The sequence below is a fragment of the Vigna unguiculata genome, chromosome 10 (assembly GCF_037176805.1).
Source record: "Vigna unguiculata cultivar grain cowpea cultivar isolate G323 ecotype 2 chromosome 10, ASM3717680v1, whole genome shotgun sequence".
Classification (NCBI taxonomy): domain Eukaryota; kingdom Viridiplantae; phylum Streptophyta; class Magnoliopsida; order Fabales; family Fabaceae; genus Vigna; species Vigna unguiculata.
Genome location: NC_140801.1, coordinates 39,612,461 through 39,635,722, shown reverse-complemented (window position 1 = coordinate 39,635,722; position 23,262 = coordinate 39,612,461). Strand labels below are relative to the sequence as shown.

Below are 23,262 nucleotides of genomic sequence, written 5' to 3'. Positions count from 1 at the left end.
ATTTCTTAAGGATTACGACTTTGAACTGCAATACCACCCTGGGAAAGCAAATGTTGTTGCAGATGCTTTGAGTCGAAAGTCTATACATGCATCCATGATGATGGTGAAAGAATTGGATTTGATAGAATCATTCAGAGACTTGAACTTAGCTGTAAAACTTAGACCCAATAGCATATGCTTAGGAATGTTAAAAATATCAAGTGAATTCTTAGAAGAAATAAAGAGAGCCCAAGAAAGAGATCAATTTTTGCAAGAAAAGTTGATAGCAAAAGTTGAAGGAAAGGAATCTGAATTCCACAAGGATTCAAATGGAATCATCAAGTTTAGAGATAGAATTTGCATACCTGCAAAAGAAGAGTTGAGAAAGTTGATAATGGAAGAAGCTCATAAGAGTAGCTTAAGTATTCATCCGGGTACTACTAAGATGTATCAAGACTTGAAGAAAATGTTTTAGTGGTCCGGGATGAAGAAAGAAGTGGTGGAGTTTGTTGCACGTTGTCTAGTGTGTCAGAAAACAAAAGTTGAACATAGAAAGCCTTATGGGGAACTACAGTCCTTAGATGTCCCAGAATGGAAATGGGAAAGCATATCCATGGATTTTGTGACAGGTTTACCAAAGACTGTGTCTGGTCATGATGCAATTTGGGTCATTGTAGATAGATTAACAAAATCTGCTCACTTTCTACCTATTAATATTAGATTTTCTTTAGAAAAGTTAGCTCATTTGTACATAAAAGAAATTATCAAGCTGCATGGAGTACCTTCTAGTATAATTTCTGATAGAGACCCTCGTTTCACATCTAGATTTTGGGATAGCTTACAAAAAGCCTTGGGAACAAAAGTTAGGCTTAGTTCAGCTTATCACCCTCAAACTGATGGACAATCAGAAAGGACTATCCAATCTTTAGAAGACTTGTTGAGAGCTTGTGTTTTAGAACAAACTGAAAGTTGGGAGCAATTTCTACCACTTATAGAGTTCACTTATAATAACAGTTTCCACTCAAGCATAGGAATGGCTCCATATGAGGCTCTATATGGGAGAAGGTGTAGAACCCCGTTGTGTTGGTATGAGAATGGAAATTCCTTAGTTTTGGGTCCAGAGGTAATTCAACAAGCAACTGAGAAGATCAAAATGATCAGGGAAAAGATGAAAACTTCTCAAGATAGGCAGAAAAGTTATTATGACAAACGAAGGAAACCCATTGAGTTTGAAGAAGGAGATCATGTTTTCTTGAAAGTTACACCTGTAACTGGGGTTGGTAGAGCTCTCAAATCTAGAAAACTTACACCCAAATTCATAGGTCCTTATCAAATTCTTAAAAGAATTGGTTCTGTCGCATACCAAATTGCTTTACCTCCAAACCTTTCAAAACTTCATAATGTTTTTCATGTGTCTCAACTTCGTAAATATATTCATGACCCTTTTCATGTGATAGAACCTGATATAGTACAAATACGAGAAAATCTTACTTATGATGTGCTTCCTGTGAGGATTGGAGATCGAAGGATTAAACAACTTCGGGGAAAGGACATACCTTTGGTAAAGGTATTGTGGAATCAACAAGATGAAGGTGATGCAACTTGGGAATTAGAAAGTAATATGAGAGAGATGTATCCCCATCTTTTTGCAACCACGTGAATTTCGGGGACGAAATTCCTAAAAGGAGGGGAGAAATGTAACATCCCTATTTTTAACAAACTGTATTATTTATTTTAAATAAAACACTTAGAAAATCTTCTATGTTTACTAATGTTTCGTATTTTATTATGATGTAGTTTAAACATTAAAAATATATTTTATCATGATGTAATTTTTACTTATTGAAAATAACAATAAGAACAAAAACAGAACAAATATAATATATATATATATATATTAGGAAAAAAAATATTTTAATTAAATAGGTGTGTGTAAAAAAAATAATAATAATAAAGAATCTTCTAAAAGAAAAAAAAATAGAAAAGGAAAAGAAAAAGAAAAACAAAGAAAAGAAAAGAAATAAAAGAAAAAGAAAGAAGATAAGGAGATTTAAAGGAGTTATATCTAAATACATGGAAGATAAGAATAATTAGAAGTGATAACCTTACATTTAATGCATCCATTCATTACTTGGCAAGTTGGCACATGCATGGCTTGTAAATGGATGAAAGAAATGAATGATGAAAGAAAGATGACCTAAGATTACATCATGCACATGTATTACATGGATTACTTGGAAAGTTTTGGATTACCTTTCATTAATGAAAGGAATCTTATCTTAATCTATAAATACATGGAAGAAATGATGGAAGGGTGATTACGTAAGAGAAATAAGGAAAGCATGAAGCTTATCTTTTCATTAATGAAGAGAATCTTTGCATTAATGAAGTTGCACATGGTTTGCTTATAAAAGGATGGCATGAAAGAGAAAAATGTAGAAAGAATTAAAGGAAAGGTGAGTTAAGTGAGAAAGAAAGAACGGAAGAGAGAGAAAGAGAGAAAGAAATAGAGAGAAAAAGTTAGAGCAAAAGATTTGAAAGAGATCTTGGTCTTGTAGAAGTATTACTAGTGTGTCCCTCCAACTAATCAGGTAAGGGGGGAGTGAGGTTGAGCTTTTTTTATATTAATCTTGATAAACTCATGGGTTTTATATTAATCTTTTATTTATTTTGACTCATATATTATTCTATTAACTTATTTTCATTTATTATCCTCTTATATTTATTTTATTTTATCTTAAATTATACACTGCTCCTGTTTATTTATTTATTTTATTTTATCTCTAAATATGTATTGATCCTATTTATTTATTTTATTTTATTTATCTCCAGTTATGCACTGGTCCTGTTTATTTATTTTATTTAATTTATCTCCAGTTATGCACTGGTCCTGTTTATTTATTTTATTTTATTTATCTCCAGTTATGCACTGGTCCTGTTTATTTATTTTATTTAATTTATCTCCAGTTATGCACTGGTCCTGTTTATTTATTTTACTTTATTTATCTCCAGTTATGCACTGGTCCTGTTTATTTATTTTATTTAATTTATCTCCAGTTATGCACTGGTCCTGTTTATTTATTTAATTTAATTTATCTCCAGTTATGCACTAGTCCTGTTTATTTATTTTATTTAATTTATCTCCAGTTATGCACTGGTCCTATTTATTTATTTTATTTTATTTTATTTATATCCAGTTATGCACTGGTTCTGTTTATTTATTTTATTTTATTTTTTCTCCAGTTACGCACTGGTCCCGTTTAATTTATATTTTTGTTATTATATTTATTTATAATTTTATAATCCTTATCTAATTATTTATTTAAAGTTCTTGCTTTGATTCTTATTTTATCATTATAATTAGAAAATAAAAATAAATGTGAAGTGAAAGTAAATATTATTTTATTCAGTGAGTTTGGATAGAAGAAAATTGCATGGACATTTTATCGTTATTTTATATTCTTTGTGTATAGTCTATACAATGACATGATAGTCATCACATTTTATGACTTTTGAAAATATCCAAAAGTATGTCAGTTAAGTAAAAGTTAAGTCTGGTTTCAATAAGTTGATATTAAACCAGTGTCAGAGTGTTTGTATTTGGGAAGTCACAGTTTGGTACACTGCGGGATGAAAGGCAGGGACCATGGTTGGGTCTAAGGAAGTTTTACCAAGTAGGTGAATATCTGGATAGTTCAGAATAGCGCACTGGACTAGGATATTCATAGGCCAAACTTGGGACTATCCGATACCTGCTCGGCATCGCCAAGGTTAGGTAGTGAGTATAGATCTCTTTTGTGAGCCGATGAATGGCTAGTATTCTCGAGAAAGAAATAATTATGATTGTACCAATATTTTATGAGAAATACTCAACTACCTAATCACTTCCCAAAGCAACTTTTGATGTTCAGATTGGATCATCAAAAGTGAAATATGGATCCATATGTCTGGTAAAACAAGATCAAGTTTTGTGGTTGTAGGTCCAAATCTAGGCCCCCGGTGTCTGCATTGTTTGTTGAGTTTATTAAGATTGATATTTAAGGCTTATAAAGATCTCACTCCTTTCATATTTTTCTTTCATATGTACCTGTTGCATGAGCAGAAGGGGAACCTGCTCAGTGAGAGTTGTTCGGGATATTATTGGTGGATCTTCTGAAGATTGACTCATGGATAATTTCTATTAATATCTTTAGGAGATGTTAAAAATATAGAAAATCTTCTATTTTGATGTAAGACTCTTAATATTATACAAATATATATTTTTGAAATATTTCATGAACAATTACAGAGATGTAAACCATATATATATGAATATGATATTATGTTATTATTAATGTTCTCTCAAGGATAATCTTATAAAAAAAAAATTAATTCCATATCTTTTTATCCAAAAATAATTATTTAGTATAGTAGTCGGGGCGTCACAGTAGTACTAGGATGGGTGACCTCCTGGGAAGTCCTCGTGTTGCACCTCTTTTTTACGTTTTTTTCTTTTTTTTTACGCCATTTTCATCACCGTTTTTTGCAATTAAATCCAATAGTACCACCTAAATGACTCAAACTACTGTTACCAAAATTTATTCGGACACAAACAACCCACTTCACGTCCCCGGGCCCCGCGCCTCACCAAGTTTTCAAACTTAGGCCCAATGCGAAACCCATATATACATTGATCGTGCAATACTTGACAGGTGCGATCATACCAGCACTAATGCACCGGATCCCATCAGAACTCCGCAGTCAAGCGTGCTTGGGCGAGAGTAGTACTAGGATGGGTGACCTCCTGGGAAGTCCTCGTGTTGCACCTCTTTTTTACGTTTTTTTCTTTTTTTTTACGCCATTTTCATCACCGTTTTTTGCAATTAAATCCAATAGTACCACCTAAATGACTCAAACTACTGTTACCAAAATTTATTCGGACACAAACAACCCACTTCACGTCCCCGGGCCCCGCGCCTCACCAAGTTTTCAAACTTAGGCCCAATGCGAAACCCATATATACATTGATCGTGCAATACTTGACAGGTGCGATCATACCAGCACTAATGCACCGGATCCCATCAGAACTCCGCAGTCAAGCGTGCTTGGGCGAGAGTAGTACTAGGATGGGTGACCTCCTGGGAAGTCCTCGTGTTGCACCTCTTTTTTACGTTTTTTTCTTTTTTTTTACGCCATTTTCATCACCGTTTTTTGCAATTAAATCCAATAGTACCACCTAAATGACTCAAACTACTGTTACCAAAATTTATTCGGACACAAACAACCCACTTCACGTCCCCGGGCCCCGCGCCTCACCAAGTTTTCAAACTTAGGCCCAATGCGAAACCCATATATACATTGATCGTGCAATACTTGACAGGTGCGATCATACCAGCACTAATGCACCGGATCCCATCAGAACTCCGCAGTCAAGCGTGCTTGGGCGAGAGTAGTACTAGGGTGGGTGACCTCCTGGGAAGTCCTCGTGTTGCACCTCTTTTTTACGTTTTTTTCTTTTTTTTTACGCCATTTTCATCACCGTTTTTTGCAATTAAATCCAATAGTACCACCTAAATGACTCAAACTACTGTTACCAAAATTTATTCGGACACAAACAACCCACTTCACGTCCCCGGGCCCCGCGCCTCACCAAGTTTTCAAACTTAGGCCCAATGCGAAACCCATATATACATTGATCGTGCAATACTTGACAGGTGCGATCATACCAGCACTAATGCACCGGATCCCATCAGAACTCTGCAGTCAAGCGTGCTTGGGCGAGAGTAGTACTAGGATGGGTGACCTCCTGGGAAGTCCTCGTGTTGCACCTCTTTTTTACGTTTTTTTCTTTTTTTTTTACGCCATTTTCATCACCGTTTTTGCAATTAAATCCAATAGTACCACCTAAATGACTCAAACTACTGTTACCAAAATTTATTCGGACACAAACAACCCACTTCACGTCCCCGGGCCCCGCGCCTCACCAAGTTTTCAAACTTAGGCCCAATGCGAAACCCATATATACATTGATCGTGCAATACTTGACAGGTGCGATCATACCAGCACTAATGCACCGGATCCCATCAGAACTCCGCAGTCAAGCGTGCTTGGGCGAGAGTAGTACTAGGATGGGTGACCTCCTGGGAAGTCCTCGTGTTGCACCTCTTTTTTACGTTTTTTTCTTTTTTTTTACGCCATTTTCATCACCGTTTTTTGCAATTAAATCCAATAGTACCACCTAAATGACTCAAACTACTGTTACCAAAATTTATTCGGACACAAACAACCCACTTCACGTCCCCGGGCCCCGCGCCTCACGAAGTTTTCAAATTTAGGCCCAATGCGAAACCCATATATACATTGATCGTGCAATACTTGACAGGTGCGATCATACCAGCACTAATGCACCGGATCCCATCAGAACTCCGCAGTCAAGCGTGCTTGGGCGAGAGTAGTACTAGGATGGGTGACCTCCTGGGAAGTCCTCGTGTTGCACCTCTTTTTTACGTTTTTTTCTTTTTTTTTACGCCATTTTCATCACCGTTTTTTGCAATTAAATCCAATAGTACCACCTAAATGACTCAAACTACTGTTACCAAAATTTATTCGGACACAAACAACCCACTTCACGTCCCCGGGCCCCGCGCCTCACCAAGTTTTCAAACTTAGGCCCAATGCGAAACCCATATATACATTGATCGTGCAATACTTGACAGGTGCGATCATACCAGCACTAATGCACCGGATCCCATCAGAACTCCGCAGTCAAGCGTGCTTGGGCGAGAGTAGTACTAGGATGGGTGACCTCCTGGGAAGTCCTCGTGTTGCACCTCTTTTTTACGTTTTTTTCTTTTCTTTTACGCCATTTTCATCACCGTTTTTTGCAATTAAATCCAATAGTACCACCTAAATGACTCAAACTACTGTTACCAAAATTTATTCGGACACAAACAACCCACTTCACGTCCCCGGGCCCCGCGCCTCACCAAGTTTTCAAACTTAGGCCCAATGCGAAACCCATATATACATTGATCGTGCAATACTTGATAGGTGCGATCATACCAGCACTAATGCACCGGATCCCATCAGAACTCCGCAGTTAAGCGTGCTTGGGCGAGAGTAGTACTAGGATGGGTGACCTCCTGGGAAGTCCTCGTGTTGCACCTCTTTTTTACGTTTTTTTCTTTTTTTTTTTACGCCATTTTCATCACCGTTTTTTGCAATTAAATCCAATAGTACCACCTAAATGACTCAAACTACTGTTACCAAAATTTATTCGGACACAAACAACCCACTTCACGTCCCCGGGCCCCGCGCCTCACCAAGTTTTCAAACTTAGGCCCAATGCGAAACCCATATATACATTGATCGTGCAATACTTGACAGGTGCGATCATACCAGCACTAATGCACCGGATCCCATCAGAACTCCGCAGTCAAGCGTGCTTGGGCGAGAGTAGTACTAGGATGGGTGACCTCCTGGGAAGTCCTCGTGTTGCACCTCTTTTTTACGTTTTTTTCTTTTTTTTTACGCCATTTTCATCACCGTTTTTTGCAATTAAATCCAATAGTACCACCTAAATGACTCAAACTACTGTTACCAAAATTTATTCGGACACAAACAACCCACTTCACGTCCCCGGGCCCCGCGCCTCACGAAGTTTTCAAATTTAGGCCCAATGCGAAACCCATATATACATTGATCGTGCAATACTTGACAGGTGCGATCATACCAGCACTAATGCACCGGATCCCATCAGAACTCCGCAGTCAAGCGTGCTTGGGCGAGAGTAGTACTAGGATGGGTGACCTCCTGGGAAGTCCTCGTGTTGCACCTCTTTTTTACGTTTTTTTCTTTTTTTTTACGCCATTTTCATCACCGTTTTTTGCAATTAAATCCAATAGTACCACCTAAATGACTCAAACTACTGTTACCAAAATTTATTCGGACACAAACAACCCACTTCACGTCCCCGGGCCCCGCGCCTCACCAAGTTTTCAAACTTAGGCCCAATGCGAAACCCATATATACATTGATCGTGCAATACTTGACAGGTGCGATCATACCAGCACTAATGCACCGGATCCCATCAGAACTCCGCAGTCAAGCGTGCTTGGGCGAGAGTAGTACTAGGATGGGTGACCTCCTGGGAAGTCCTCGTGTTGCACCTCTTTTTTACGTTTTTTTCTTTTCTTTTACGCCATTTTCATCACCGTTTTTTGCAATTAAATCCAATAGTACCACCTAAATGACTCAAACTACTGTTACCAAAATTTATTCGGACACAAACAACCCACTTCACGTCCCCGGGCCCCGCGCCTCACCAAGTTTTCAAACTTAGGCCCAATGCGAAACCCATATATACATTGATCGTGCAATACTTGATAGGTGCGATCATACCAGCACTAATGCACCGGATCCCATCAGAACTCCGCAGTTAAGCGTGCTTGGGCGAGAGTAGTACTAGGATGGGTGACCTCCTGGGAAGTCCTCGTGTTGCACCTCTTTTTTACGTTTTTTTCTTTTTTTTTTTACGCCATTTTCATCACCGTTTTTTGCAATTAAATCCAATAGTACCACCTAAATGACTCAAACTACTGTTACCAAAATTTATTCGGACACAAACAACCCACTTCACGTCCCCGGGCCCCGCGCCTCACCAAGTTTTCAAACTTAGGCCCAATGCGAAACCCATATATACATTGATCGTGCAATACTTGACAGGTGCGATCATACCAGCACTAATGCACCGGATCCCATCAGAACTCCGCAGTCAAGCGTGCTTGGGCGAGAGTAGTACTAGGATGGGTGACCTCCTGGGAAGTCCTCGTGTTGCACCTCTTTTTTACGTTTTTTTCTTTTTTTTTTACGCCATTTTCATCACCGTTTTTTGCAATTAAATCCAATAGTACCACCTAAATGACTCAAACTACTGTTACCAAAATTTATTCGGACACAAACAACCCACTTCACGTCCCCGGGCCCCGCGCCTCACCAAGTTTTCAAACTTAGGCCCAATGCGAAACCCATATATACATTGATCGTGCAATACTTGACAGGTGCGATCATACCAGCACTAATGCACCGGATCCCATCAGAACTCCGCAGTCAAGCGTGCTTGGGCGAGAGTAGTACTAGGATGGGTGACCTCCTGGGAAGTCCTCGTGTTGCACATCTTTTTTACGTTTTTTTCTTTTTTTTTACGCCATTTTCATCACCGTTTTTTGCAATTAAATCCAATAGTACCACCTAAATGACTCAAACTACTGTTACCAAAATTTATTCGGACACAAACAACCCACTTCACGTCCCCGGGCCCCGCGCCTCACCAAGTTTTCAAATTTAGGCCCAATGCGAAACCCAAATATACATTGATCGTGCAATACTTGACAGGTGCGATCATACCAGCACTAATGCACCGGATCCCATCAGAACTCCGCAGTCAAGCGTGCTTGGGCGAGAGTAGTACTAGGATGGGTGACCTCCTGGGAAGTCCTCGTGTTGCACCTCTTTTTTACGTTTTTTTCTTTTTTTTTACGCCATTTTCATCACCGTTTTTTGCAATTAAATCCAATAGTACCACCTAAATGACTCAAACTACTGTTACCAAAATTTATTCGGACACAAACAACCCACTTCACGTCCCCGGGCCCCGCGCCTCACCAAGTTTTCAAACTTAGGCCCAATGCGAAACCCATATATACATTGATCGTGCAATACTTGACAGGTACGATCATACCAGCACTAATGCACCGGATCCCATCAGAACTCCGCAGTTAAGCGTGCTTGGGCGAGAGTAGTACTAGGATGGGTGACCTCCTGGGAAGTCCTCGTGTTGCACCTCTTTTTTACGTTTTTTTCTTTTTTTTTACGCCATTTTCATCACCGTTTTTTGCAATTAAATCCAATAGTACCACCTAAATGACTCAAACTACTGTTACCAAAATTTATTCGGACACAAACAACCCACTTCACGTCCCCGGGCCCCGCGCCTCACCAAGTTTTCAAACTTAGGCCCAATGCGAAACCCATATATACATTGATCGTGCAATACTTGACAGGTGCGATCATACCAGCACTAATGCACCGGATCCCATCAGAACTCCGCAGTTAAGCGTGCCTTGGCGAGAGTAGTACTAGGATGGGTGACCTCCTGGGAAGTCCTCGTGTTGCACCTCTTTTTTACGTTTTTTTCTTTTTTTTTTACGCCATTTTCATCACCGTTTTTTGCAATTAAATCCAATAGTACCACCTAAATGACTCAAACTACTGTTACCAAAATTTATTCGGACACAAACAACCCACTTCACGTCCCCGGGCCCCGCGCCTCACCAAGTTTTCAAACTTAGGCCCAATGCGAAACCCATATATACATTGATCGTGCAATACTTGACAGGTGCGATCATACCAGCACTAATGCACCGGATCCCATCAGAACTCCGCAGTCAAGCGTGCTTGGGCGAGAGTAGTACTAGGATGGGTGACCTCCTGGGAAGTCCTCGTGTTGCACCTCTTTTTTACGTTTTTTTCTTTTTTTTTACGCCATTTTCATCACCGTTTTTTGCAATTAAATCCAATAGTACCACCTAAATGACTCAAACTACTGTTACCAAAATTTATTCGGACACAAACAACCCACTTCACGTCCCCGGGCCCCGCGCCTCACCAAGTTTTCAAACTTAGGCCCAATGCGAAACCCATATATACATTGATCGTGCAATACTTGACAGGTGCGATCATACCAGCACTAATGCACCGGATCCCATCAGAACTCCGCAGTCAAGCGTGCTTGGGCGAGAGTAGTACTAGGGTGGGTGACCTCCTGGGAAGTCCTCGTGTTGCACCTCTTTTTTACGTTTTTTTCTTTTTTTTTACGCCATTTTCATCACCGTTTTTTGCAATTAAATCCAATAGTACCACCTAAATGACTCAAACTACTGTTACCAAAATTTATTCGGACACAAACAACCCACTTCACGTCCCCGGGCCCCGCGCCTCACCAAGTTTTCAAACTTAGGCCCAATGCGAAACCCATATATACATTGATCGTGCAATACTTGACAGGTGCGATCATACCAGCACTAATGCACCGGATCCCATCAGAACTCTGCAGTCAAGCGTGCTTGGGCGAGAGTAGTACTAGGATGGGTGACCTCCTGGGAAGTCCTCGTGTTGCACCTCTTTTTTACGTTTTTTTCTTTTTTTTTTACGCCATTTTCATCACCGTTTTTTGCAATTAAATCCAATAGTACCACCTAAATGACTCAAACTACTGTTACCAAAATTTATTCGGACACAAACAACCCACTTCACGTCCCCGGGCCCCGCGCCTCACCAAGTTTTCAAACTTAGGCCCAATGCGAAACCCATATATACATTGATCGTGCAATACTTGACAGGTGCGATCATACCAGCACTAATGCACCGGATCCCATCAGAACTCCGCAGTCAAGCGTGCTTGGGCGAGAGTAGTACTAGGATGGGTGACCTCCTGGGAAGTCCTCGTGTTGCACCTCTTTTTTACGTTTTTTTCTTTTTTTTTACGCCATTTTCATCACCGTTTTTTGCAATTAAATCCAATAGTACCACCTAAATGACTCAAACTACTGTTACCAAAATTTATTCGGACACAAACAACCCACTTCACGTCCCCGGGCCCCGCGCCTCACCAAGTTTTCAAATTTAGGCCCAATGCGAAACCCATATATACATTGATCGTGCAATACTTGACAGGTGCGATCATACCAGCACTAATGCACCGGATCCCATCAGTACTCCGCAGTCAAGCGTGCTTGGGCGAGAGTAGTACTAGGATGGGTGACCTCCTGGGAAGTCCTCGTGTTGCACCTCTTTTTTACGTTTTTTTCTTTTTTTTTACGCCATTTTCATCACCGTTTTTTGCAATTAAATCCAATAGTACCACCTAAATGACTCAAACTACTGTTACCAAAATTTATTCGGACACAAACAACCCACTTCACGTCCCCGGGCCCCGCGCCTCACCAAGTTTTCAAACTTAGGCCCAATGCGAAACCCATATATACATTGATCGTGCAATACTTGACAGGTGCGATCATACCAGCACTAATGCACCGGATCCCATCAGAACTCCGCAGTCAAGCGTGCTTTGGCGAGAGTAGTACTAGGATGGGTGACCTCCTGGGAAGTCCTCGTGTTGCACCTCTTTTTTACGTTTTTTTCTTTTTTTTTACGCCATTTTCATCACCGTTTTTTGCAATTAAATCCAATAGTACCACCTAAATGACTCAAACTACTGTTACCAAAATTTATTCGGACACAAACAACCCACTTCACGTCCCCGGGCCCCGCGCCTCACCAAGTTTTCAAACTTAGGCCCAATGCGAAACCCATATATACATTGATCGTGCAATACTTGACAGGTGCGATCATACCAGCACTAATGCACCGGATCCCATCAGAACTCCGCAGTTAAGCGTGCCTTGGCGAGAGTAGTACTAGGATGGGTGACCTCCTGGGAAGTCCTCGTGTTGCACCTCTTTTTTACGTTTTTTTCTTTTTTTTTTACGCCATTTTCATCACCGTTTTTTGCAATTAAATCCAATAGTACCACCTAAATGACTCAAACTACTGTTACCAAAATTTATTCGGACACAAACAACCCACTTCACGTCCCCGGGCCCCGCGCCTCACCAAGTTTTCAAACTTAGGCCCAATGCGAAACCCATATATACATTGATCGTGCAATACTTGACAGGTGCGATCATACCAGCACTAATGCACCGGATCCCATCAGAACTCCGCAGTCAAGCGTGCTTGGGCGAGAGTAGTACTAGGATGGGTGACCTCCTGGGAAGTCCTCGTGTTGCACCTCTTTTTTACGTTTTTTTCTTTTTTTTTACGCCATTTTCATCACCGTTTTTTGCAATTAAATCCAATAGTACCACCTAAATGACTCAAACTACTGTTACCAAAATTTATTCGGACACAAACAACCCACTTCACGTCCCCGGGCCCCGCGCCTCACCAAGTTTTCAAACTTAGGCCCAATGCGAAACCCATATATACATTGATCGTGCAATACTTGACAGGTACGATCATACCAGCACTAATGCACCGGATCCCATCAGAACTCCGCAGTTAAGCGTGCTTGGGCGAGAGTAGTACTAGGATGGGTGACCTCCTGGGAAGTCCTCGTGTTGCACCTCTTTTTTACGTTTTTTTCTTTTTTTTACGCCATTTTCATCACCGTTTTTTGCAATTAAATCCAATAGTACCACCTAAATGACTCAAACTACTGTTACCAAAATTTATTCGGACACAAACAACCCACTTCACGTCCCCGGGCCCCGCGCCTCACCAAGTTTTCAAACTTAGGCCCAATGCGAAACCCATATATACATTGATCGTGCAATACTTGACAGGTGCGATCATACCAGCACTAATGCACCGGATCCCATCAGAACTCCGCAGTTAAGCGTGCCTTGGCGAGAGTAGTACTAGGATGGGTGACCTCCTGGGAAGTCCTCGTGTTGCACCTCTTTTTTACGTTTTTTTCTTTTTTTTTACGCCATTTTCATCACCGTTTTTTGCAATTAAATCCAATAGTACCACCTAAATGACTCAAACTACTGTTACCAAAATTTATTCGGACACAAACAACCCACTTCACGTCCCCGGGCCCCGCGCCTCACCAAGTTTTCAAACTTAGGCCCAATGCGAAACCCATATATACATTGATCGTGCAATACTTGACAGGTGCGATCATACCAGCACTAATGCACCGGATCCCATCAGAACTCCGCAGTCAAGCGTGCTTGGGCGAGAGTAGTACTAGGATGGGTGACCTCCTGGGAAGTCCTCGTGTTGCACCTCTTTTTTACGTTTTTTTCTTTTTTTTACGCCATTTTCATCACCTTTTTTTGCAATTAAATCCAATAGTACCACCTAAATGACTCAAACTACTGTTACCAAAATTTATTCGGACACAAACAACCCACTTCACGTCCCCGGGCCCCGCGCCTCACCAAGTTTTCAAACTTAGGCCCAATGCGAAACCCATATATACATTGATCGTGCAATACTTGACAGGTGCGATCATACCAGCACTAATGCACCGGATCCCATCAGAACTCCGCAGTTAAGCGTGGCTTGGCGAGAGTAGTACTAGGATGGGTGACCTCCTGGGAAGTCCTCGTGTTGCACCTCTTTTTTACGTTTTTTTCTTTTTTTTTTACGCCATTTTCATCACCGTTTTTTGCAATTAAATCCAATAGTACTACCTAAATGACTCAAACTACTGTTACCAAAATTTATTCGGACACAAACAACCCACTTCACGTCCCCGGGCCCCGCGCCTCACCAAGTTTTCAAACTTAGGCCCAATGCGAAACCCATATATACATTGATCGTGCAATACTTGACAGGTGCGATCATACCAGCACTAATGCACCGGATCCCATCAGAACTCCGCAGTTAAGCGTGCTTGGGCGAGAGTAGTACTAGGATGGGTGACCTCCTGGGAAGTCCTTGTGTTGCACCTTTTTTTTACGTTTTTTTCTTTTTTTTTACGCCATTTTCATCACCGTTTTTTGCAATTAAATCCAATAGTACCACCTAAATGACTCAAACTACTGTTACCAAAATTTATTCGGACACAAACAACCCACTTCACGTCCCCGGGCCCCGCGCCTCACCAAGTTTTCAAACTTAGGCCCAATGTGAAACCCATATATACATTGATCGTGCAATACTTGACAGGTGCGATCATACCAGCACTAATGCACCGGATCCCATCAGAACTCCGCAGTTAAGCGTGCTTGGGCGAGAGTAGTACTAGGATGGGTGACCTCCTGGGAAGTCCTCGTGTTGCACCTCTTTTTTACGTTTTATTCTTTTTTTTTTACGCCATTTTCATCACCGTTTTTTGCAATTAAATCCAATAGTACCACCTAAATGACTCAAACTACTGTTACCAAAATTTATTCGGACACAAACAACCCACTTCACGTCCCCGGGCCCCGCGCCTCACCAAGTTTTCAAACTTAGGCCCAATGCGAAACCCATATATACATTGATCGTGCAATACTTGACAGGTGCGATCATACCAGCACTAATGCACCGGATCCCATCAGAACTCTGCAGTCAAGCGTGCTTGGGCGAGAGTAGTACTAGGATGGGTGACCTCCTGGGAAGTCCTCGTGTTGCACCTCTTTTTTACGTTTTTTTCTTTTTTTTTTACGCCATTTTCATCACCGTTTTTTGCAATTAAATCCAATAGTACCACCTAAATGACTCAAACTACTGTTACCAAAATTTATTCGGACACAAACAACCCACTTCACGTCCCCGGGCCCCGCGCCTCACCAAGTTTTCAAACTTAGGCCCAATGCGAAACCCATATATACATTGATCGTGCAATACTTGACAGGTGCGATCATACCAGCACTAATGCACCGGATCCCATCAGAACTCCGCAGTCAAGCGTGCTTGGGCGAGAGTAGTACTAGGATGGGTGACCTCCTGGGAAGTCCTCGTGTTGCACCTCTTTTTTACGTTTTTTTCTTTTTTTTTACGCCATTTTCATCACCGTTTTTTGCAATTAAATCCAATAGTACCACCTAAATGACTCAAACTACTGTTACCAAAATTTATTCGGACACAAACAACCCACTTCACGTCCCCGGGCCCCGCGCCTCACCAAGTTTTCAAATTTAGGCCCAATGCGAAACCCATATATACATTGATCGTGCAATACTTGACAGGTGCGATCATACCAGCACTAATGCACCGGATCCCATCAGTACTCCGCAGTCAAGCGTGCTTGGGCGAGAGTAGTACTAGGATGGGTGACCTCCTGGGAAGTCCTCGTGTTGCACCTCTTTTTTACGTTTTTTTCTTTTTTTTTACGCCATTTTCATCACCGTTTTTTGCAATTAAATCCAATAGTACCACCTAAATGACTCAAACTACTGTTACCAAAATTTATTCGGACACAAACAACCCACTTCACGTCCCCGGGCCCCGCGCCTCACCAAGTTTTCAAACTTAGGCCCAATGCGAAACCCATATATACATTGATCGTGCAATACTTGACAGGTGCGATCATACCAGCACTAATGCACCGGATCCCATCAGAACTCCGCAGTCAAGCGTGCTTTGGCGAGAGTAGTACTAGGATGGGTGACCTCCTGGGAAGTCCTCGTGTTGCACCTCTTTTTTACGTTTTTTTCTTTTTTTTTACGCCATTTTCATCACCGTTTTTTGCAATTAAATCCAATAGTACCACCTAAATGACTCAAACTACTGTTACCAAAATTTATTCGGACACAAACAACCCACTTCACGTCCCCGGGCCCCGCGCCTCACCAAGTTTTCAAACTTAGGCCCAATGCGAAACCCATATATACATTGATCGTGCAATACTTGACAGGTGCGATCATACCAGCACTAATGCACCGGATCCCATCAGAACTCCGCAGTTAAGCGTGCCTTGGCGAGAGTAGTACTAGGATGGGTGACCTCCTGGGAAGTCCTCGTGTTGCACCTCTTTTTTACGTTTTTTTCTTTTTTTTTTACGCCATTTTCATCACCGTTTTTTGCAATTAAATCCAATAGTACCACCTAAATGACTCAAACTACTGTTACCAAAATTTATTCGGACACAAACAACCCACTTCACGTCCCCGGGCCCCGCGCCTCACCAAGTTTTCAAACTTAGGCCCAATGCGAAACCCATATATACATTGATCGTGCAATACTTGACAGGTGCGATCATACCAGCACTAATGCACCGGATCCCATCAGAACTCCGCAGTCAAGCGTGCTTGGGCGAGAGTAGTACTAGGATGGGTGACCTCCTGGGAAGTCCTCGTGTTGCACCTCTTTTTTACGTTTTTTTCTTTTTTTTTACGCCATTTTCATCACCGTTTTTTGCAATTAAATCCAATAGTACCACCTAAATGACTCAAACTACTGTTACCAAAATTTATTCGGACACAAACAACCCACTTCACGTCCCCGGGCCCCGCGCCTCACCAAGTTTTCAAACTTAGGCCCAATGCGAAACCCATATATACATTGATCGTGCAATACTTGACAGGTACGATCATACCAGCACTAATGCACCGGATCCCATCAGAACTCCGCAGTTAAGCGTGCTTGGGCGAGAGTAGTACTAGGATGGGTGACCTCCTGGGAAGTCCTCGTGTTGCACCTCTTTTTTACGTTTTTTTCTTTTTTTTACGCCATTTTCATCACCGTTTTTTGCAATTAAATCCAATAGTACCACCTAAATGACTCAAACTACTGTTACCAAAATTTATTCGGACACAAACAACCCACTTCACGTCCCCGGGCCCCGCGCCTCACCAAGTTTTCAAACTTAGGCCCAATGCGAAACCCATATATACATTGATCGTGCAATACTTGACAGGTGCGATCATACCAGCACTAATGCACCGGATCCCATCAGAACTCCGCAGTTAAGCGTGCCTTGGCGAGAGTAGTACTAGGATGGGTGACCTCCTGGGAAGTCCTCGTGTTGCACCTCTTTTTTACGTTTTTTTCTTTTTTTTTACGCCATTTTCATCACCGTTTTTTGCAATTAAATCCAATAGTACCACCTAAATGACTCAAACTACTGTTACCAAAATTTATTCGGACACAAACAACCCACTTCACGTCCCCGGGCCCCGCGCCTCACCAAGTTTTCAAACTTAGGCCCAATGCGAAACCCATATATACATTGATCGTGCAATACTTGACAGGTGCGATCATACCAGCACTAATGCACCGGATCCCATCAGAACTCCGCAGTCAAGCGTGCTTGGGCGAGAGTAGTACTAGGATGGGTGACCTCCTGGGAAGTCCTCGTGTTGCACATCTTTTTTACGTTTTTTTCTTTTTTTTTACGCCATTTTCATCACCGTTTTTTGCAATTAAATCCAATAGTACCACCTAAATGACTCAAACTACTGTTACCAAAATTTATTCGGACACAAACAACCCACTTCACGTCCCCGGGCCCCGCGCCTCACCAAGTTTTCAAATTTAGGCCCAATGCGAAACCCAAATATACATTGATCGTGCAATACTTGACAGGTGCGATCATACCAGCACTAATGCACCGGATCCCATCAGAACTCCGCAGTCAAGCGTGCTTGGGCGAGAGTAGTACTAGGATGGGTGACCTCCTGGGAAGTCCTCGTGTTGCACCTCTTTTTTACGTTTTTTTCTTTTTTTTTACGCCATTTTCATCACCGTTTTTTGCAATTAAATCCAATAGTACCACCTAAATGACTCAAACTACTGTTACCAAAATTTATTCGGACACAAACAACCCACTTCACGTCCCCGGGCCCCGCGCCTCACCAAGTTTTCAAACTTAGGCCCAATGCGAAACCCATATATACATTGATCGTGCAATACTTGACAGGTACGATCATACCAGCACTAATGCACCGGATCCCATCAGAACTCCGCAGTTAAGCGTGCTTGGGCGAGAGTAGTACTAGGATGGGTGACCTCCTGGGAAGTCCTCGTGTTGCACCTCTTTTTTACGTTTTTTTCTTTTTTTTTACGCCATTTTCATCACCGTTTTTTGCAATTAAATCCAATAGTACCACCTAAATGACTCAAACTACTGTTACCAAAATTTATTCGGACACAAACAACCCACTTCACGTCCCCGGGCCCCGCGCCTCACCAAGTTTTCAAACTTAGGCCCAATGCGAAACCCATATATACATTGATCGTGCAATACTTGACAGGTGCGATCATACCAGCACTAATGCACCGGATCCCATCAGAACTCCGCAGTTAAGCGTGCCTTGGCGAGAGTAGTACTAGGATGGGTGACCTCCTGGGAAGTCCTCGTGTTGCACCTCTTTTTTACGTTTTTTTCTTTTTTTTTTACGCCATTTTCATCACCGTTTTTTGCAATTAAATCCAATAGTACCACCTAAATGACTCAAACTACTGTTACCAAAATTTATTCGGACACAAACAACCCACTTCACGTCCCCGGGCCCCGCGCCTCACCAAGTTTTCAAACTTAGGCCCAATGCGAAACCCATATATACATTGATCGTGCAATACTTGACAGGTGCGATCATACCAGCACTAATGCACCGGATCCCATCAGAACTCCGCAGTCAAGCGTGCTTGGGCGAGAGTAGTACTAGGATGGGTGACCTCCTGGGAAGTCCTCGTGTTGCACCTCTTTTTTACGTTTTTTTCTTTTTTTTTACGCCATTTTCATCACCGTTTTTTGCAATTAAATCCAATAGTACCACCTAAATGACTCAAACTACTGTTACCAAAATTTATTCGGACACAAACAACCCACTTCACGTCCCCGGGCCCCGCGCCTCACCAAGTTTTCAAACTTAGGCCCAATGCGAAACCCATATATACATTGATCGTGCAATACTTGACAGGTGCGATCATACCAGCACTAATGCACCGGATCCCATCAGAACTCCGCAGTCAAGCGTGCTTGGGCGAGAGTAGTACTAGGGTGGGTGACCTCCTGGGAAGTCCTCGTGTTGCACCTCTTTTTTACGTTTTTTTCTTTTTTTTTACGCCATTTTCATCACCGTTTTTTGCAATTAAATCCAATAGTACCACCTAAATGACTCAAACTACTGTTACCAAAATTTATTCGGACACAAACAACCCACTTCACGTCCCCGGGCCCCGCGCCTCACCAAGTTTTCAAACTTAGGCCCAATGCGAAACCCATATATACATTGATCGTGCAATACTTGACAGGTGCGATCATACCAGCACTAATGCACCGGATCCCATCAGAACTCTGCAGTCAAGCGTGCTTGGGCGAGAGTAGTACTAGGATGGGTGACCTCCTGGGAAGTCCTCGTGTTGCACCTCTTTTTTACGTTTTTTTCTTTTTTTTTTACGCCATTTTCATCACCGTTTTTTGCAATTAAATCCAATAGTACCACCTAAATGACTCAAACTACTGTTACCAAAATTTATTCGGACACAAACAACCCACTTCACGTCCCCGGGCCCCGCGCCTCACCAAGTTTTCAAACTTAGGCCCAATGCGAAACCCATATATACATTGATCGTGCAATACTTGACAGGTGCGATCATACCAGCACTAATGCACCGGATCCCATCAGAACTCCGCAGTCAAGCGTGCTTGGGCGAGAGTAGTACTAGGATGGGTGACCTCCTGGGAAGTCCTCGTGTTGCACCTCTTTTTTACGTTTTTTTCTTTTTTTTTACGCCATTTTCATCACCGTTTTTTGCAATTAAATCCAATAGTACCACCTAAATGACTCAAACTACTGTTACCAAAATTTATTCGGACACAAACAACCCACTTCACGTCCCCGGGCCCCGCGCCTCACCAAGTTTTCAAATTTAGGCCCAATGCGAAACCCATATATACATTGATCGTGCAATACTTGACAGGTGCGATCATACCAGCACTAATGCACCGGATCCCATCAGTACTCCGCAGTCAAGCGTGCTTGGGCGAGAGTAGTACTAGGATGGGTGACCTCCTGGGAAGTCCTCGTGTTGCACCTCTTTTTTACGTTTTTTTCTTTTTTTTTACGCCATTTTCATCACCGTTTTTTGCAATTAAATCCAATAGTACCACCTAAATGACTCAAACTACTGTTACCAAAATTTATTCGGACACAAACAACCCACTTCACGTCCCCGGGCCCCGCGCCTCACCAAGTTTTCAAACTTAGGCCCAATGCGAAACCCATATATACATTGATCGTGCAATACTTGACAGGTGCGATCATACCAGCACTAATGCACCGGATCCCATCAGAACTCCGCAGTCAAGCGTGCTTTGGCGAGAGTAGTACTAGGATGGGTGACCTCCTGGGAAGTCCTCGTGTTGCACCTCTTTTTTACGTTTTTTTCTTTTTTTTTACGCCATTTTCATCACCGTTTTTTGCAATTAAATCCAATAGTACCACCTAAATGACTCAAACTACTGTTACCAAAATTTATTCGGACACAAACAACCCACTTCACGTCCCCGGGCCCCGCGCCTCACCAAGTTTTCAAACTTAGGCCCAATGCGAAACCCATATATACATTGATCGTGCAATACTTGACAGGTGCGATCATACCAGCACTAATGCACCGGATCCCATCAGAACTCCGCAGTTAAGCGTGCCTTGGCGAGAGTAGTACTAGGATGGGTGACCTCCTGGGAAGTCCTCGTGTTGCACCTCTTTTTTACGTTTTTTTCTTTTTTTTTTACGCCATTTTCATCACCGTTTTTTGCAATTAAATCCAATAGTACCACCTAAATGACTCAAACTACTGTTACCAAAATTTATTCGGACACAAACAACCCACTTCACGTCCCCGGGCCCCGCGCCTCACCAAGTTTTCAAACTTAGGCCCAATGCGAAACCCATATATACATTGATCGTGCAATACTTGACAGGTGCGATCATACCAGCACTAATGCACCGGATCCCATCAGAACTCCGCAGTCAAGCGTGCTTGGGCGAGAGTAGTACTAGGATGGGTGACCTCCTGGGAAGTCCTCGTGTTGCACCTCTTTTTTACGTTTTTTTCTTTTTTTTTACGCCATTTTCATCACCGTTTTTTGCAATTAAATCCAATAGTACCACCTAAATGACTCAAACTACTGTTACCAAAATTTATTCGGACACAAACAACCCACTTCACGTCCCCGGGCCCCGCGCCTCACCAAGTTTTCAAACTTAGGCCCAATGCGAAACCCATATATACATTGATCGTGCAATACTTGACAGGTACGATCATACCAGCACTAATGCACCGGATCCCATCAGAACTCCGCAGTTAAGCGTGCTTGGGCGAGAGTAGTACTAGGATGGGTGACCTCCTGGGAAGTCCTCGTGTTGCACCTCTTTTTTACGTTTTTTTCTTTTTTTTACGCCATTTTCATCACCGTTTTTTGCAATTAAATCCAATAGTACCACCTAAATGACTCAAACTACTGTTACCAAAATTTATTCGGACACAAACAACCCACTTCACGTCCCCGGGCCCCGCGCCTCACCAAGTTTTCAAACTTAGGCCCAATGCGAAACCCATATATACATTGATCGTGCAATACTTGACAGGTGCGATCATACCAGCACTAATGCACCGGATCCCATCAGAACTCCGCAGTCAAGCGTGCTTGGGCGAGAGTAGTACTAGGATGGGTGACCTCCTGGGAAGTCCTCGTGTTGCACCTCTTTTTTACGTTTTTTTCTTTTTTTTTACGCCATTTTCATCACCGTTTTTTGCAATTAAATCCAATAGTACCACCTAAATGACTCAAACTACTGTTACCAAAATTTATTCGGACACAAACAACCCACTTCACGTCCCCGGGCCCCGCGCCTCACCAAGTTTTCAAACTTAGGCCCAATGCGAAACCCATATATACATTGATCGTGCAATACTTGACAGGTGCGATCATACCAGCACTAATGCACCGGATCCCATCAGAACTCCGCAGTCAAGCGTGCTTTGGCGAGAGTAGTACTAGGATGGGTGACCTCCTGGGAAGTCCTCGTGTTGCACCTCTTTTTTACGTTTTTTTCTTTTTTTTTACGCCATTTTCATCACCGTTTTTTGCAATTAAATCCAATAGTACCACCTAAATGACTCAAACTACTGTTACCAAAATTTATTCGGACACAAACAACCCACTTCACGTCCCCGGGCCCCGCGCCTCACCAAGTTTTCAAACTTAGGCCCAATGCGAAACCCATATATACATTGATCGTGCAATACTTGACAGGTGCGATCATACCAGCACTAATGCACCGGATCCCATCAGAACTCCGCAGTTAAGCGTGCCTTGGCGAGAGTAGTACTAGGATGGGTGACCTCCTGGGAAGTCCTCGTGTTGCACCTCTTTTTTACGTTTTTTTCTTTTTTTTTTACGCCATTTTCATCACCGTTTTTTGCAATTAAATCCAATAGTACCACCTAAATGACTCAAACTACTGTTACCAAAATTTATTCGGACACAAACAACCCACTTCACGTCCCCGGGCCCCGCGCCTCACCAAGTTTTCAAACTTAGGCCCAATGCGAAACCCATATATACATTGATCGTGCAATACTTGACAGGTGCGATCATACCAGCACTAATGCACCGGATCCCATCAGAACTCCGCAGTCAAGCGTGCTTGGGCGAGAGTAGTACTAGGATGGGTGACCTCCTGGGAAGTCCTCGTGTTGCACCTCTTTTTTACGTTTTTTTCTTTTTTTTTACGCCATTTTCATCACCGTTTTTTGCAATTAAATCCAATAGTACCACCTAAATGACTCAAACTACTG

At 42.3% G+C, this 23,262-nt stretch overlaps 56 non-coding genes across 56 annotated transcripts; all 56 read left to right on the top strand.

Moving 5' to 3' along the window:
* The first annotated feature begins 4,668 nt into the window (after positions 1-4,668).
* LOC146882966 (5S ribosomal RNA) lies at positions 4,669-4,787 on the top strand. The gene has a single exon (XR_014985963.1). It is a non-coding gene; the product is annotated as a 5S ribosomal RNA (ribosomal RNA).
* A 215-nt stretch (positions 4,788-5,002) lies between these two features.
* Positions 5,003-5,121, top strand: LOC146882965 (5S ribosomal RNA). Its single transcript, XR_014985962.1, has one exon. It is a non-coding gene; the product is annotated as a 5S ribosomal RNA (ribosomal RNA).
* Positions 5,122-5,336: 215 nt separating this feature from the next.
* On the top strand, positions 5,337-5,455 carry LOC146882964 (5S ribosomal RNA). The gene has a single exon (XR_014985888.1). It is a non-coding gene; the product is annotated as a 5S ribosomal RNA (ribosomal RNA).
* A 215-nt stretch (positions 5,456-5,670) lies between these two features.
* Positions 5,671-5,789, top strand: LOC146882963 (5S ribosomal RNA). The gene has a single exon (XR_014985486.1). It is a non-coding gene; the product is annotated as a 5S ribosomal RNA (ribosomal RNA).
* A 215-nt stretch (positions 5,790-6,004) lies between these two features.
* On the top strand, positions 6,005-6,123 carry LOC146882962 (5S ribosomal RNA). Its single transcript, XR_014985961.1, has one exon. It is a non-coding gene; the product is annotated as a 5S ribosomal RNA (ribosomal RNA).
* Positions 6,124-6,338: 215 nt separating this feature from the next.
* On the top strand, positions 6,339-6,457 carry LOC146882961 (5S ribosomal RNA). Its single transcript, XR_014985960.1, has one exon. It is a non-coding gene; the product is annotated as a 5S ribosomal RNA (ribosomal RNA).
* A 215-nt stretch (positions 6,458-6,672) lies between these two features.
* LOC146882960 (5S ribosomal RNA) lies at positions 6,673-6,791 on the top strand. Its single transcript, XR_014985959.1, has one exon. It is a non-coding gene; the product is annotated as a 5S ribosomal RNA (ribosomal RNA).
* Positions 6,792-7,006: 215 nt separating this feature from the next.
* Positions 7,007-7,125, top strand: LOC146882959 (5S ribosomal RNA). Its single transcript, XR_014985831.1, has one exon. It is a non-coding gene; the product is annotated as a 5S ribosomal RNA (ribosomal RNA).
* Positions 7,126-7,342: 217 nt separating this feature from the next.
* Positions 7,343-7,461, top strand: LOC146882958 (5S ribosomal RNA). Its single transcript, XR_014985958.1, has one exon. It is a non-coding gene; the product is annotated as a 5S ribosomal RNA (ribosomal RNA).
* Positions 7,462-7,676: 215 nt separating this feature from the next.
* Positions 7,677-7,795, top strand: LOC146882957 (5S ribosomal RNA). The gene has a single exon (XR_014985957.1). It is a non-coding gene; the product is annotated as a 5S ribosomal RNA (ribosomal RNA).
* Positions 7,796-8,010: 215 nt separating this feature from the next.
* Positions 8,011-8,129, top strand: LOC146882956 (5S ribosomal RNA). Its single transcript, XR_014985956.1, has one exon. It is a non-coding gene; the product is annotated as a 5S ribosomal RNA (ribosomal RNA).
* Positions 8,130-8,344: 215 nt separating this feature from the next.
* LOC146882955 (5S ribosomal RNA) lies at positions 8,345-8,463 on the top strand. The gene has a single exon (XR_014985830.1). It is a non-coding gene; the product is annotated as a 5S ribosomal RNA (ribosomal RNA).
* Positions 8,464-8,680: 217 nt separating this feature from the next.
* Positions 8,681-8,799, top strand: LOC146882954 (5S ribosomal RNA). Its single transcript, XR_014985955.1, has one exon. It is a non-coding gene; the product is annotated as a 5S ribosomal RNA (ribosomal RNA).
* A 216-nt stretch (positions 8,800-9,015) lies between these two features.
* LOC146882953 (5S ribosomal RNA) lies at positions 9,016-9,134 on the top strand. The gene has a single exon (XR_014985510.1). It is a non-coding gene; the product is annotated as a 5S ribosomal RNA (ribosomal RNA).
* Positions 9,135-9,349: 215 nt separating this feature from the next.
* Positions 9,350-9,468, top strand: LOC146882952 (5S ribosomal RNA). Its single transcript, XR_014985954.1, has one exon. It is a non-coding gene; the product is annotated as a 5S ribosomal RNA (ribosomal RNA).
* A 215-nt stretch (positions 9,469-9,683) lies between these two features.
* On the top strand, positions 9,684-9,802 carry LOC146882951 (5S ribosomal RNA). The gene has a single exon (XR_014985520.1). It is a non-coding gene; the product is annotated as a 5S ribosomal RNA (ribosomal RNA).
* Positions 9,803-10,017: 215 nt separating this feature from the next.
* Positions 10,018-10,136, top strand: LOC146882950 (5S ribosomal RNA). Its single transcript, XR_014985596.1, has one exon. It is a non-coding gene; the product is annotated as a 5S ribosomal RNA (ribosomal RNA).
* A 216-nt stretch (positions 10,137-10,352) lies between these two features.
* On the top strand, positions 10,353-10,471 carry LOC146882949 (5S ribosomal RNA). Its single transcript, XR_014985953.1, has one exon. It is a non-coding gene; the product is annotated as a 5S ribosomal RNA (ribosomal RNA).
* Positions 10,472-10,686: 215 nt separating this feature from the next.
* On the top strand, positions 10,687-10,805 carry LOC146882948 (5S ribosomal RNA). Its single transcript, XR_014985887.1, has one exon. It is a non-coding gene; the product is annotated as a 5S ribosomal RNA (ribosomal RNA).
* A 215-nt stretch (positions 10,806-11,020) lies between these two features.
* Positions 11,021-11,139, top strand: LOC146882947 (5S ribosomal RNA). The gene has a single exon (XR_014985485.1). It is a non-coding gene; the product is annotated as a 5S ribosomal RNA (ribosomal RNA).
* A 216-nt stretch (positions 11,140-11,355) lies between these two features.
* LOC146882946 (5S ribosomal RNA) lies at positions 11,356-11,474 on the top strand. The gene has a single exon (XR_014985952.1). It is a non-coding gene; the product is annotated as a 5S ribosomal RNA (ribosomal RNA).
* Positions 11,475-11,689: 215 nt separating this feature from the next.
* On the top strand, positions 11,690-11,808 carry LOC146882945 (5S ribosomal RNA). Its single transcript, XR_014985539.1, has one exon. It is a non-coding gene; the product is annotated as a 5S ribosomal RNA (ribosomal RNA).
* Positions 11,809-12,023: 215 nt separating this feature from the next.
* LOC146882944 (5S ribosomal RNA) lies at positions 12,024-12,142 on the top strand. The gene has a single exon (XR_014985621.1). It is a non-coding gene; the product is annotated as a 5S ribosomal RNA (ribosomal RNA).
* Positions 12,143-12,357: 215 nt separating this feature from the next.
* Positions 12,358-12,476, top strand: LOC146882943 (5S ribosomal RNA). Its single transcript, XR_014985595.1, has one exon. It is a non-coding gene; the product is annotated as a 5S ribosomal RNA (ribosomal RNA).
* Positions 12,477-12,692: 216 nt separating this feature from the next.
* LOC146882942 (5S ribosomal RNA) lies at positions 12,693-12,811 on the top strand. Its single transcript, XR_014985951.1, has one exon. It is a non-coding gene; the product is annotated as a 5S ribosomal RNA (ribosomal RNA).
* Positions 12,812-13,026: 215 nt separating this feature from the next.
* LOC146882941 (5S ribosomal RNA) lies at positions 13,027-13,145 on the top strand. Its single transcript, XR_014985519.1, has one exon. It is a non-coding gene; the product is annotated as a 5S ribosomal RNA (ribosomal RNA).
* Positions 13,146-13,359: 214 nt separating this feature from the next.
* LOC146882940 (5S ribosomal RNA) lies at positions 13,360-13,478 on the top strand. The gene has a single exon (XR_014985594.1). It is a non-coding gene; the product is annotated as a 5S ribosomal RNA (ribosomal RNA).
* A 215-nt stretch (positions 13,479-13,693) lies between these two features.
* LOC146882939 (5S ribosomal RNA) lies at positions 13,694-13,812 on the top strand. Its single transcript, XR_014985950.1, has one exon. It is a non-coding gene; the product is annotated as a 5S ribosomal RNA (ribosomal RNA).
* Positions 13,813-14,026: 214 nt separating this feature from the next.
* On the top strand, positions 14,027-14,145 carry LOC146882938 (5S ribosomal RNA). The gene has a single exon (XR_014985659.1). It is a non-coding gene; the product is annotated as a 5S ribosomal RNA (ribosomal RNA).
* A 216-nt stretch (positions 14,146-14,361) lies between these two features.
* LOC146882937 (5S ribosomal RNA) lies at positions 14,362-14,480 on the top strand. Its single transcript, XR_014985893.1, has one exon. It is a non-coding gene; the product is annotated as a 5S ribosomal RNA (ribosomal RNA).
* Positions 14,481-14,695: 215 nt separating this feature from the next.
* On the top strand, positions 14,696-14,814 carry LOC146882936 (5S ribosomal RNA). Its single transcript, XR_014985829.1, has one exon. It is a non-coding gene; the product is annotated as a 5S ribosomal RNA (ribosomal RNA).
* A 216-nt stretch (positions 14,815-15,030) lies between these two features.
* LOC146882935 (5S ribosomal RNA) lies at positions 15,031-15,149 on the top strand. Its single transcript, XR_014985484.1, has one exon. It is a non-coding gene; the product is annotated as a 5S ribosomal RNA (ribosomal RNA).
* Positions 15,150-15,365: 216 nt separating this feature from the next.
* Positions 15,366-15,484, top strand: LOC146882934 (5S ribosomal RNA). Its single transcript, XR_014985949.1, has one exon. It is a non-coding gene; the product is annotated as a 5S ribosomal RNA (ribosomal RNA).
* Positions 15,485-15,699: 215 nt separating this feature from the next.
* Positions 15,700-15,818, top strand: LOC146882933 (5S ribosomal RNA). The gene has a single exon (XR_014985538.1). It is a non-coding gene; the product is annotated as a 5S ribosomal RNA (ribosomal RNA).
* Positions 15,819-16,033: 215 nt separating this feature from the next.
* Positions 16,034-16,152, top strand: LOC146882932 (5S ribosomal RNA). The gene has a single exon (XR_014985620.1). It is a non-coding gene; the product is annotated as a 5S ribosomal RNA (ribosomal RNA).
* Positions 16,153-16,367: 215 nt separating this feature from the next.
* On the top strand, positions 16,368-16,486 carry LOC146882931 (5S ribosomal RNA). The gene has a single exon (XR_014985593.1). It is a non-coding gene; the product is annotated as a 5S ribosomal RNA (ribosomal RNA).
* Positions 16,487-16,702: 216 nt separating this feature from the next.
* On the top strand, positions 16,703-16,821 carry LOC146882930 (5S ribosomal RNA). Its single transcript, XR_014985948.1, has one exon. It is a non-coding gene; the product is annotated as a 5S ribosomal RNA (ribosomal RNA).
* Positions 16,822-17,036: 215 nt separating this feature from the next.
* On the top strand, positions 17,037-17,155 carry LOC146882929 (5S ribosomal RNA). Its single transcript, XR_014985518.1, has one exon. It is a non-coding gene; the product is annotated as a 5S ribosomal RNA (ribosomal RNA).
* A 214-nt stretch (positions 17,156-17,369) lies between these two features.
* Positions 17,370-17,488, top strand: LOC146882928 (5S ribosomal RNA). The gene has a single exon (XR_014985592.1). It is a non-coding gene; the product is annotated as a 5S ribosomal RNA (ribosomal RNA).
* A 215-nt stretch (positions 17,489-17,703) lies between these two features.
* On the top strand, positions 17,704-17,822 carry LOC146882927 (5S ribosomal RNA). The gene has a single exon (XR_014985509.1). It is a non-coding gene; the product is annotated as a 5S ribosomal RNA (ribosomal RNA).
* A 215-nt stretch (positions 17,823-18,037) lies between these two features.
* Positions 18,038-18,156, top strand: LOC146882926 (5S ribosomal RNA). The gene has a single exon (XR_014985947.1). It is a non-coding gene; the product is annotated as a 5S ribosomal RNA (ribosomal RNA).
* A 215-nt stretch (positions 18,157-18,371) lies between these two features.
* On the top strand, positions 18,372-18,490 carry LOC146882925 (5S ribosomal RNA). Its single transcript, XR_014985517.1, has one exon. It is a non-coding gene; the product is annotated as a 5S ribosomal RNA (ribosomal RNA).
* Positions 18,491-18,705: 215 nt separating this feature from the next.
* LOC146882924 (5S ribosomal RNA) lies at positions 18,706-18,824 on the top strand. The gene has a single exon (XR_014985591.1). It is a non-coding gene; the product is annotated as a 5S ribosomal RNA (ribosomal RNA).
* A 216-nt stretch (positions 18,825-19,040) lies between these two features.
* Positions 19,041-19,159, top strand: LOC146882923 (5S ribosomal RNA). The gene has a single exon (XR_014985946.1). It is a non-coding gene; the product is annotated as a 5S ribosomal RNA (ribosomal RNA).
* Positions 19,160-19,374: 215 nt separating this feature from the next.
* On the top strand, positions 19,375-19,493 carry LOC146882922 (5S ribosomal RNA). The gene has a single exon (XR_014985886.1). It is a non-coding gene; the product is annotated as a 5S ribosomal RNA (ribosomal RNA).
* A 215-nt stretch (positions 19,494-19,708) lies between these two features.
* LOC146882921 (5S ribosomal RNA) lies at positions 19,709-19,827 on the top strand. Its single transcript, XR_014986094.1, has one exon. It is a non-coding gene; the product is annotated as a 5S ribosomal RNA (ribosomal RNA).
* Positions 19,828-20,043: 216 nt separating this feature from the next.
* On the top strand, positions 20,044-20,162 carry LOC146882920 (5S ribosomal RNA). The gene has a single exon (XR_014985945.1). It is a non-coding gene; the product is annotated as a 5S ribosomal RNA (ribosomal RNA).
* Positions 20,163-20,377: 215 nt separating this feature from the next.
* On the top strand, positions 20,378-20,496 carry LOC146882919 (5S ribosomal RNA). The gene has a single exon (XR_014985537.1). It is a non-coding gene; the product is annotated as a 5S ribosomal RNA (ribosomal RNA).
* Positions 20,497-20,711: 215 nt separating this feature from the next.
* Positions 20,712-20,830, top strand: LOC146882918 (5S ribosomal RNA). Its single transcript, XR_014985619.1, has one exon. It is a non-coding gene; the product is annotated as a 5S ribosomal RNA (ribosomal RNA).
* A 215-nt stretch (positions 20,831-21,045) lies between these two features.
* Positions 21,046-21,164, top strand: LOC146882917 (5S ribosomal RNA). Its single transcript, XR_014985590.1, has one exon. It is a non-coding gene; the product is annotated as a 5S ribosomal RNA (ribosomal RNA).
* Positions 21,165-21,380: 216 nt separating this feature from the next.
* LOC146882916 (5S ribosomal RNA) lies at positions 21,381-21,499 on the top strand. Its single transcript, XR_014985944.1, has one exon. It is a non-coding gene; the product is annotated as a 5S ribosomal RNA (ribosomal RNA).
* A 215-nt stretch (positions 21,500-21,714) lies between these two features.
* LOC146882915 (5S ribosomal RNA) lies at positions 21,715-21,833 on the top strand. The gene has a single exon (XR_014985516.1). It is a non-coding gene; the product is annotated as a 5S ribosomal RNA (ribosomal RNA).
* Positions 21,834-22,047: 214 nt separating this feature from the next.
* LOC146882914 (5S ribosomal RNA) lies at positions 22,048-22,166 on the top strand. Its single transcript, XR_014985942.1, has one exon. It is a non-coding gene; the product is annotated as a 5S ribosomal RNA (ribosomal RNA).
* A 215-nt stretch (positions 22,167-22,381) lies between these two features.
* Positions 22,382-22,500, top strand: LOC146882913 (5S ribosomal RNA). Its single transcript, XR_014985618.1, has one exon. It is a non-coding gene; the product is annotated as a 5S ribosomal RNA (ribosomal RNA).
* A 215-nt stretch (positions 22,501-22,715) lies between these two features.
* Positions 22,716-22,834, top strand: LOC146882912 (5S ribosomal RNA). Its single transcript, XR_014985589.1, has one exon. It is a non-coding gene; the product is annotated as a 5S ribosomal RNA (ribosomal RNA).
* Positions 22,835-23,050: 216 nt separating this feature from the next.
* LOC146882911 (5S ribosomal RNA) lies at positions 23,051-23,169 on the top strand. Its single transcript, XR_014985941.1, has one exon. It is a non-coding gene; the product is annotated as a 5S ribosomal RNA (ribosomal RNA).
* The last annotated feature ends 93 nt before the right edge of the window (positions 23,170-23,262 follow it).